The 10,554-nt window shown below is 46.1% G+C and overlaps 1 protein-coding gene across 3 annotated transcripts in view; it reads right to left on the bottom strand.

Annotated features, from left to right (window-relative positions):
- Positions 1 to 3,249: 3,249 nt before the first annotated feature.
- LOC119300667 (fructose-bisphosphate aldolase-lysine N-methyltransferase, chloroplastic-like) overlaps positions 3,250 to 10,554 on the bottom strand; it is a 36,757-nt gene continuing 29,452 nt past the window's right edge. For 2 of the 3 annotated variants that reach the window (XR_005146555.1, XM_037577573.1), the window contains one exon: positions 3,250 to 3,616. The gene's annotated coding sequence lies outside the window, so the exon portion shown is untranslated. Of the gene's footprint in view, positions 3,617 to 3,698; positions 3,781 to 10,554 lie in introns of all 3 variants that reach the window. The other variant, XR_005146554.1, reaches the window with a different exon arrangement.

The following is a 10,554-nucleotide window of genomic DNA, read 5'->3' as shown; positions in this document are numbered from 1 at the left end:
ATCCAAACCATTTGAGGTTTTCTATGATGCTTCCCTTCAAGGTCTCGGTGCTGTGTTAATGCAAGAGAAGAAAGTTGTGGCCTATACCTCTCGCCAGTTGAAGCCCAACGAAAAGAACTACCCCACTCATGACCTCGATTTGGCGGCAGTTGTACATGCTCTTTTAACATGGAGACATCTCTTGTTGGGAAGGAAAGTGGACATCTTCACTGATCATAAGAGTCTCAAGTACATCTTCCCTCAGCCCAACCTCAACCTCAGGCAGACTCGTTGGGTCGAAATGATTCAAGAGTATAATCCGAGTATCGAATATACTCCAGGCAAAGCCAATGTCATTGCTGACGCTTTGAGCAGGAAGGCTTACTGCAACAGTTTGATTATCAAGCCCTATCAACCAGATCTTTGTGAAGCTTTACGCAAACTTAATCTCCAAGTTGTTCCTCAAGGATTCCTTGCCAACCTCCAAGTCTCTCCTACTTTGGAAGATCAGATTCGTGAGGCTCAACTTCTTGATGCTATGGTGAAGAAGGTGAAGATTGGGATTGCCAAGAGTCAACCCAAGTACAAGTGATATCGCCTTGATGACAAGGATACTCTATTCTTCGAGGATCGCATTGTTGTTCCTAAGGGTGACCTTCGTAAAGTCATTATGAACGAGGCTCACAATTCACTCCTCTCTATTCACCCTGAAAGTACAAAGATGTACCATGACCTCAAGCAGTCATATTGGTGGACTCGAATGAAGCGCGAGATTGCTCAGTTCGTGAATGAATGTGATGTCTGCAGGAGAGTGAAAGCAGAACACCAACGACCAGCTGGTCTCCTCCAACCTCTTGCCATTCCAGAATGGAAGTTTGACCATATTGAGATGGACTTCGTGACTGGATTTCCCAAGTCCAAGCATGGCAATGATGCTATCTTCGTTGTCATCGACAAGCTCACTAAAGTGGCTCATTTTCTTCCTATCAAAGAATCTATCACAGCAGCTCAGTTGGCAGAGCTATATACCTCCAGGATTGTCTCTCTGCACAGCATTCCGCGGTTGATATCTTCAGATCGTGGTAGCATCTTTACCTCTAAGTTATGGGATTCTTTTCAGAAGGCTATGGGCATCAACATTCGCTTCAGCACAGCCTTTCTCCTCAAACTAGTGGCCAAGTCGAGCGAGTAAATCAAATTCTTGAAGATATGCTCAGGGCATGTGTCATTTCTTTCGGTATGAAGTGGGAAGATTGTCTTCCATATGCTGAGTTCTCCTACAACAACAGCTTCCAAGCGAGTTCGGGCAAGGCCCCATTCGAGATTCTCTATGGCAGAAAGTGACATACTCCTCTTAACTGGTCAGAGACTGGTGAACGCCAACTTCTTGGCAATGACTTGATCACAGAGGCTGAAGAAATGTGCAAAGTCATTCATGAAGCCCATAAGTCATGGCGCGCCTATCCCCCTGGGTGCATCGGCATGGCTTTCGGGACCCACATGGGTCTTCTCACCATCCCCAAAAGCTTCTAGAGTCTTTTATGTTTCAAAAAAATTATCATAAAGTTCCATCATGTTTGGACTTCGGTAGGTATGATTTTTCTACAAAACAAAAAACATGCAAAAATAGGAACAGGCACTGGGCATTAAATTAAAAGTTTAGTCCAAAATATTATATAAACTGTTATACAAAGGATACAAAAGTGATAATATAATAGCATGAAACAATCAAAAATTATAAACACGTTGGAAAAGTATCAGGGAATCCAACAACTCCTACGGGAGTAGCACAGCCACATCGTGAGTTGATCATAGTGATGCCGAAACACAGGAGTGAGAAAAGAGAACACAAGTGGGGAAACTGGCATAGTGATCAAGTTGCTCTAAAAGGAGCACGGGATGAAGCAGAGAAGCTACAGTTGGTCACACCCGCCTTTATTTTCCATAGACTAAACTAAAGGGAGCATAGCTTTTTCTTTGAGGGGTCGACGGGAGCATAGCTTGGGAGCAAGCATATGATTCATCTTGGGGCATGAAGCGACTTGTACAAGGGAAGGACATGACGACACCTGCCTACAATAAATGCGGATCGTAGTTTTGTGAGAATAAAATTACTCTCATTCTTTTTTGGCGATGTCATGAAGTTAGAAAGTTTTGTTTCATCCGATTAATCTGGTCTGATAGGTTTATGTTAGGACATGTATAATGATTGATAAAATGGTCTTATCTTAAGTCTTGCATATAATTTAGAAAAGACATAAAAGTTTGTCTACAATGAATTATCTCTTAACCTTATCTTCAATATGTAGTCCTTCCTAAAAACGTGATAAGACATATTGTGCTAAGAGATCGTCTCTTGTCTTCTTTTAAACAAAAGAAGACAAGCCTTTTTTTATGAGTTCTTTCTCCTTCACCTCATCATTTATCCCACGTGGCATCCTAAAATAGCATCATTGTACATGCCTTTAATGTTTCAAGTTTTTCTTTTTGTTGATTTGATTCTTTGTGAAGGTGAATTCTCTCACACATTATTATCGTGTAATTGCAGCCTATTTACCTAAGCCTTGAGAGTATTTCTTCTAGGCAAGAGATCTCGGTGTAATTCTTTGTCATAAAAGTTACTTTGTATTTTCTTGAATCATAGATCCAAATCAGTTTACCTGTATGAATATGAATAAAATTAGGGAAATGATATGTTTCAACGCGCTGATTATCACGCTTGCGTCCGCCACCTTGGTTGCACTCCGCGCGTCCCCACGTGACGTGGTGGATTTGGCACAGCAAGGCAAGAAAAAGCAAAAAGAAAAAACTGTAACAAGACTTCTATTGCCAAAAAAAATTACAACATGAATTCCACTGAAAAAGAAAACCGTAACAGCAACAAAGCCTTTATTGCAAAGGGTCAGTTCTTTTGCCAGCTTAAAAAATAAGCCGCCTCCCTAACTTTTTCAGTAAGCCATCTTATTTTTAAGCCGCCCAAAATAAAATCTACAATTTGACCTATGTTTTGCAAAAAAAAAAAAACTGCAACATGAGCCATGTATTGCAGAAAATTACTGCAACACGACCTTTATTGCAGTGGTAGAGGGTGACGCTCGGCCATGCGTAGCAGCGCCCATAAAATTACAATCATTTCTTAAAAAAACTAGAATAAATGCGCTAAGCAGGCCGATGTTTACACAGATATGTACGGAAATACAGCAACAAGTATGTGATGCGATACCGATCTCGAAGCGAACGGTCAGAGTGACATACCGAGAGCATCTGACCTTGGGCAAAGAAACGAATTTTTGGCAAAGCATCGAGAAGATAATCAAACTACAAATAGCGGTATGCAGCATCAGAGCATAACTACTGTCATGCAATTACCAGCTCTGGATCGACAGATTCGGTAATTCTAAACCAGCCGTTACAATAGAATAGCTGAGCCAAGCCAATTTTCGTGCATGTTCTTCTATGCACAAAATGGAAAGTGAGCATGTCCAAGATACCATTGCTAACTCTCAATCATGAAAATGAACACACAGAACGAATCTACACTGCTGGAAAAGCAAATCAATGCACATTTGTGTGCAATAAAACTGTTTGCAGATCTAGTGGAGATCGACAATATCCTTGTTACACTCGAACAGGTTTCCTGCAACACAACAGACATGTTGTGATCACAAATCAGTTAAGGAGCATTCAGTCGCAGAAGTTTCTGATAGCATACCACATACATAAACAGTAAAATCAATAGCAGGTTTACTGCTTCTGGCATTCCTTGGTACAGTAACAGTCATGTATTTGAAACTACTCCCTCTGTAAATAACATAAAACGTTTTAGATAACTACTTTAGTGATCGAAAACGTCTTATATTACTTTAAAGAGATGGTATTACTTAATGCTCTGGATGTAACAAATTTTTATTTTCGTTTAAACTTGTACAGACTGAGGTACAATAAAGACAAAATTTTGTTGTGAATAGTATCTTAGAGAGAAACAATGTTAATATTCACTGCACGATTAATCTTTTTTATTCTCCTGACATGTATTGTATTTTGAAATGAAATTTTATAGGATGCTAGATTATACTACAATCTATATGTTGTTCAAAAACAACTTTCAACGAGGGGGAGGGGGTGTACCCTTAGCAATGTGGTTAGCATGAGTAGGCGAGGGTATGTACAACAGACTTATAGCAAAGGTCGTCGTACACTCATACAACAATCTTTCTAAAAATAGGTTCAGTCGCCTCATCGGAGCACAACCTATGTCCTATGAGGAGAGACATCAAGCGTGGTGCTCAGCACACAGAAACTTGAGTGTTACCGCTTCCGATGTCCCACGACCCTAGACTAGTCCAAGCCTTACCTAGGCCCCTCGGCCTACGATACCCGGCCTCCAGTCGAGCCTCAACTCTTAGGAAGGGGGAGAGTGACTCTCTTGAGTTTATTCAAGTAGGGAGTGAATGATTTACATGCCTATTAGGGGCCTTATATAGCCTAGGTGATGCGGAGCATCCTACGGTCATCCCCATGGACCTACCTACGTCTCCCCAAGTGCCAAGTGGACTGATGACATGAGCACGTGCAAGAGCTCTCGAGACCGAGGTGACATCTCTACTTAGTGATATTCCGTATGATCCACATGAGACATGGCTACTACCTAAAGCCGGAATGCTATGCGTGCTTAGGTACCAAGAATACTCTCCACGACATGCTCATGATGATGGACAAATCCCCAAGTACATGGACGAAGGAGCACGACGAGAGGAACCAGAGAAAGGCTACAGGCCCCGAACATCCGGCCCCTGGAGATGTGAACCACAGCAGCAGCCCAGCCAAAGAGCACCTACAGGCACCAGACATCCGGCCCGACCAGCCCCGAACATCCGGCCCAGCCCCGGAAATCCGGCCCCTCCTATACATAGAGCAACCGGAATCGGTCCCCGCCGGCCCGACCAGCCCCAGACATCCGGCCCAGCCCCGGAAATCCAGCCCCTCCTATACATAGAGCAACCGGAATCGGTCCCCGCCGGCCCGGACATCCGGCCCGCCGCGAGCCGCTGAACATCCTGCCTCTGTCTGCGCACAGTGAACGGGCCAAAGGCCCATGTATCCCTCCAACTCGCCCCAACTTGTACAAGCACTATATATAGACCTCTCCCCTCTCCATCTAGGGTTAGCAATGTGATGGCTCATTAGAGATAGAGCTTTGCTCGTCGACTTATCCCCTACTCCTTTGGAGACCGAGACCTCCTAAGGAGAAGATCCCCCAAGTGGATTCAAGACCCCTCCTGAGGGAAGATCCCCCTATTGGATTCAAGACCCCTTTTGAGGGAAGATCCCCCTAGTGGATTCAAGACCTCTTTCCTCATGGATTGGGATGAACTAGTTACCATGTATCCTCCCTTGTTGACTTTGGATCTTGTATCTCCCCTTTGTGTATGTGGATTTAGGACATGTGTGATTGGATCTCGTTGATTTGAGTGTTTTCCTCTCTTGTGTTCATCGTGTTCTTCGGGAATTCCCCTCAAAATCATGAAAGATCGGCCATTAGGGTTCCGCCCTACATCATCCTGGTATCATGAGCCATGGTTGATCACGAATTTGGAGTCTCTACCCCCACCTTCTAGCCTAATCTTGCTTTGTTTGTCCCAATTTCGAAAATCCTCACAAAAACAGCCCTACCAAAAAAAATCTGATTTGTTGGTGTGATGTTTTGTTTGATTTGATCCATGGATTTGCTGTGTTACTAGTGGATCTAGCTTCCCTCCACTTTTCCCCAATTTCCATCCACGAAATTCCACGAATTTTTGCCCCGATTTTTCTTTTTCCCACCTAGTTCATCGAGTTTGTCCACGAATCAGAGGACTTGGACATCCGGCCCCTGGCAGCAATAAACGTCTCCACCGCCACCATATTTCCCCAACTTCACCAATTTTGACCGGAGTTCCACCTATACTTCCGCATACCACCATCGCTTATCCACTATCACCTCCGACAATTTTGACACATTTGTTTTGAGAATTTGAGTTGCGGTTTCTATTTCCTAACGTGTTTCGGCTACTTAGGGACGGTTCGACACCGACATCACCGCCGCTCATCTTCGCCACGAATTCGTCATCGACCACTTCCATCATCATCCGCCATTGCTTACAAATGACAAACCACCGTCAGTAACCTCGACGACATCTTCGTATACTCTCCCTTGCCATTGCATTGTTAACCCCGAGCCCATTTTTGCGTCACTTTCCTATCCATACTAGCCATTTGAGTATTACCGGGCAACATTACTTGTGCACTTTAGTGATAATCGATCTGCACCTTCCATTGCATGCATATATCATCGTATCATCTCTTGTGTTATCAATTGTTCTCGCATATACATCATTGCTACCTTGGTTCAAAAATTTCGCATAAGTGGCCAAAGGACAATATCAAAAGAACAAAAAGCTTTTAAGCAAGAGGAAACAAAAAGCTTGTAAGCAATAGCTATAGCATCCCCACATTGCATATCAAATTGTCATATTCGATCATCTTGGATCATAGTGAGAGAACCACCGGGAGCCATACATACATAGCATACTTGAGATAGAAAGTCGATACGCTTTGTCTCTTATAGGTTGTGCATAAGTCTTGTATCCGCCTATTGAGCAATCGTGCTAGCCTCTCTCTAGAGTTGTGCAACAAGAGCATTTCCGTCGATTCCACATTTTGAGCTCGTTCCTTGGTTGCACGACCCCATTTATCTATCCGTGCGTGTGTTTCCGTGTGCCACATATTGCTATTGGTCTACTTGTTTCACTTGCGAATTTGTGAATCTCTTTCAACATTATTGAATCTTGCTAACAATTGCATAATTTTTGTGCCACCATCCTCACCAAGCTACTCCAAAAGATTTACTTGTATAGGTGTGAGAATCGACAAGATCCGGCACCAATTGTGCTACTTCCATAATACTACATTGGGGGATCTTTGATCCATCTTCAACATTGGATAAGGTACATTTGGTCTAGTTCTTTGCTTTCTTCCACTCACATATTTGCTTGAGAAAATGGATAGGCCAAGTACTTCTACCAACCCACTCTTCATCGAGCAAGAAGAGAAGCCCAACAACTATGTCACCAAGAACCAACTATTCGGTGTCGTGGTTCTAAGTCTGACAGTGATGTAGGGGGGTAAGTATGAAGAGGCAAGACCTTAGCTATAGAGGAGTTGTAGGAACGCAAGATTTATGAGTTCAGGCCCTTCTCGGAGGAAGTAATAGCCCTACGTCTCGGAGCCCGGAGGCGGTCAACTGAATTATGGGTGTGTGAATTACAGGCGTGCGAACCCTTGTTTCGAAGGAGGGGGGTGGCTTATATAGAGTGCGCCAAGACCCCAGCCGGCCCACGATACAAAGGGTTCAATGTACATTAAGGCAGGGCGTTACTGGTAACGCTAGTAATAAAGTGCTATGATGACCATAAAAGCTACTTAATAACCGACCGTTAGCATGCGGAGTGCCTTTAGGCCACCTGACCGTCGAGTGGCTTGGTCTTGGTCGAGTGATTGCTTCTTGGTCGAGTATCTTCAAGTCTGTCGAGTGAGACGCCTTCAAGTCGATTGAAAGATGATTTCTTCTGGAGATGTCCTTGGGTAGGTCAGTTTGGACAGGTCCATGACCCTACCCTAGATACACAGCTTCATCATTAGCCCCCGAATGGATCGAGGTTTGAGTGGGACAGGGTTTGAGCATTTTTCGACTCGTTTTTCATTGGATAACATGACTTTGGCAATTGTACCCTGTACAGCTCCCAACGTTATTGACCTCCCTGACGATGATGAAGAGCCTGAGAGGCCTTTGACGAGGAAGAGTAGGCAAGCTCCTACGATAGAGGCGCTACGGTCGACGCCGAGGGCGGAACCAGTCGTTCAGGACGCTGGCAACGCCAATCGAGGTTCTGTTACCTTCGCTGTGCCACTATCGAGTGCCTTGCCTTCTTCGTCGACTGCTCAGGCCCCTGTCGACCCACCTTCGGTTTTTGCGACCCATCATGTCCTAGAAGACGAAGTGAATGCTGCCAGGGAAGCTATACGCCAGGCGGGTGTCATGATGGAGAAGATGAAGATGGTGCGAGACGCCAGTCAGGCCGCCTACGACGCCAGCTCGGCTCTCCAAAGCAACGTTTAGGTTAGTTGGTCGCCGCTTGTTCTGTTAGGATATGATATCTGAAGAGTCCTTTCTGAAAATCTTTGCGTTAGTACACCCATTGGGTGCGTTGCTTGAACTCTGAATTAGTGGGGACACGCTGAGTGCACCCACTGGGTGTAGTCCCCGAGACTGCGGTGGAATGCGGGCAGTCGACTGTAGTCTTTGTATCTTGTCGAGTGTAAACCGAATTGATAGTTTGTCTCTTCCACTCGGTCTGGTCGAGTGGGGTCGGAACCGGTGGGGGCACGCCAAATGCACCCACTGGGTGTAGTCCCCGAGACCGCGGTCGACTGCTGGCAGTCGACTGTGGTCTGAGCGCTTTCTGTTATTTTTTTTTTTACTCCCTGCACTCGACTCCGGCGGACCGGTCGAGTGGGATCAGAACCGGCGGGGGCACACAAAGTGCACCCGCTGGGTGTAGTCCCCGAGGCTATGGTGGACTGCGGGCAGTCGACCGTAGCCTTAGTAACTTTTTTTTTGCTGTAAAAATAACTTCTCCCCTTTGATTTCAGAAATCTTGTGATCTTGGAGCTCGCTTTGCTGACTTGGAGAAACAGCAGATCCAACTGAACCTTGACTTGGAGCTGGCCAAGACAGAGCTGCAAAGGGTCAAGGACGACGCCACTGGTAAGACGAATTTGTCGACTGGTCTGTCTTAAGCTTGAGTTCTCTTCTGCTCTTTCTGAATCAGGCATCATTTCTTTGTAGAAAAACTGAGAGAAGCTCTGGCGAAGAAGGACCAGGATTTGGATGCTGCTCGAAAGGAGGCTGACGACAAAACCGCTCTAGCTGCTCAGAAACTGGCTTCGGTCGGCCAGTTGGAAGAAGAGAATACCAGGCTGAAGTCTGCTCTGAATGACGCCAACAAGGAGTGCTCACGCTGGAAGAAGGAGAATCTCATCCTGGGCGAGAAGATGGAAAGCATTGCTCGCAGGAGGGACGATCTGGAGAGCTACCTGAGGAGTCTTGCCAAGAAGTTGTTCATCAAGCTTGAAGGTGCACATTTTGTTCCGACTGATTTTTTTTTGTGTCGACTCGGCGTATGTAAATTGACTTATCCTTGGATCGTGATGCAGAGTTTTGCCAGAACTTCAAGGAGGAGACTGGGCGGATCGAACCTGGTTTAGATCCAATCAATTCTCCTGTGAAAGATGAAACTGCCATGAATCTGCTCCGACTGGAATCCCGCATTGACGGTGTCGTGGACTACTTGGCTCGACTGAAGGTTGCCATGTCGCGGATCGACCCGGCACTTTGGCCAGAGGCTGTGCTCCAAAATGATCTTGAGTCCCTGATGACTCGACTAAATGAAATCCCTGACCGAGTGCAGGAGTGGAAGAAGTCTGCTGCTCGGTGTGGCGCTGATGTGGCTCTGCCTTTGGTTCGTGTCCACTGCAAGGAGGTGCGACAAGACAAACCGGCAGCAATCAAGGTCGCCAACACCCAGAAACATGACTTCCGGACTTTTATGGAGACTTTCACTGCTGCAGCCACTCGGATAGCCGACGGCGTCGACCTGGATGAGTTCGTCGAGCCTGCCAGCCCTCCTCCTGCGGAGTGAACAAACTTTTATGCCTCACTTTAAATTCGCCTCGGAATACCGAGTGGTTTTTGTAATCGTTAATCTCTTTCGGGCGGAATGCTCGAGCACTTTGATTTGTGGTCCGAACTTGGTTTATCGTCGAATATCTTTATGCATTCCCCGTCGGGTGGGAATCGTTCTTTATTCGAGACAACCTTTGTATTTGCGGCGCAGCTCCGAAGGAGACGGTAGCAGTCGACCTGCACCTCATCGTCTTTGCGGGTCAGCGATGGATCGTACGTTGTATTTGTGGCGAAGCTCCCCAAGGAGGAGGCGGCAGTCGACCTGCCCCTTGTTACTGCAGAGCAGGATGAAGTATGCGTTGTATTTGTGGCGAAGCTCCCTAAGGAGGAGGTGGCGGTCGACCTGCCCCTTGTTACTGCAGAGCAGGATGTGTTTCAAACTTAGGCGAGCGCTGGACTGCAGCTAAGTCCCCAAGCGGGAGGGCTGCTCTCCACTCGGTAAGATTTTTCCAAGCTTAGGCGAGTGTCTGACCGCAGCTAAGTCCTCAAGTGAGGGAACTTAGGCGAGTACTGGACTGCAGCTAAGCCCCCGAGTGGGAGGACTGCTCTCCACTCGGTAGGATTTTTCCAAACTTAAGCGAGTGCCTGACTGCAGCTAAGTCCTCAAGTGAGAGAACTTAGACGAGTACTGGACTGCAGCTAAGCCCCCGAGTGGGAGGACTGCTCTCCACTCAGTAGGATTTTTTCAAACTTAGGCGAGTACTGGACTGTAGCTAAGCCCCCGAATGGGAGGACTGCTCTTCACTCGGTAGGATTTTTTCAAACTTAGGCGAGTACCTGACTGCAGCTAG

The sequence above is a fragment of the Triticum dicoccoides genome, chromosome 5A (genome assembly GCF_002162155.2).
Source record: "Triticum dicoccoides isolate Atlit2015 ecotype Zavitan chromosome 5A, WEW_v2.0, whole genome shotgun sequence".
NCBI classification, from domain to species: domain Eukaryota; kingdom Viridiplantae; phylum Streptophyta; class Magnoliopsida; order Poales; family Poaceae; genus Triticum; species Triticum dicoccoides.
Note: the sequence above shows the minus strand (reverse complement) of the source record. Positions and strands in the feature narration are given on the sequence as shown.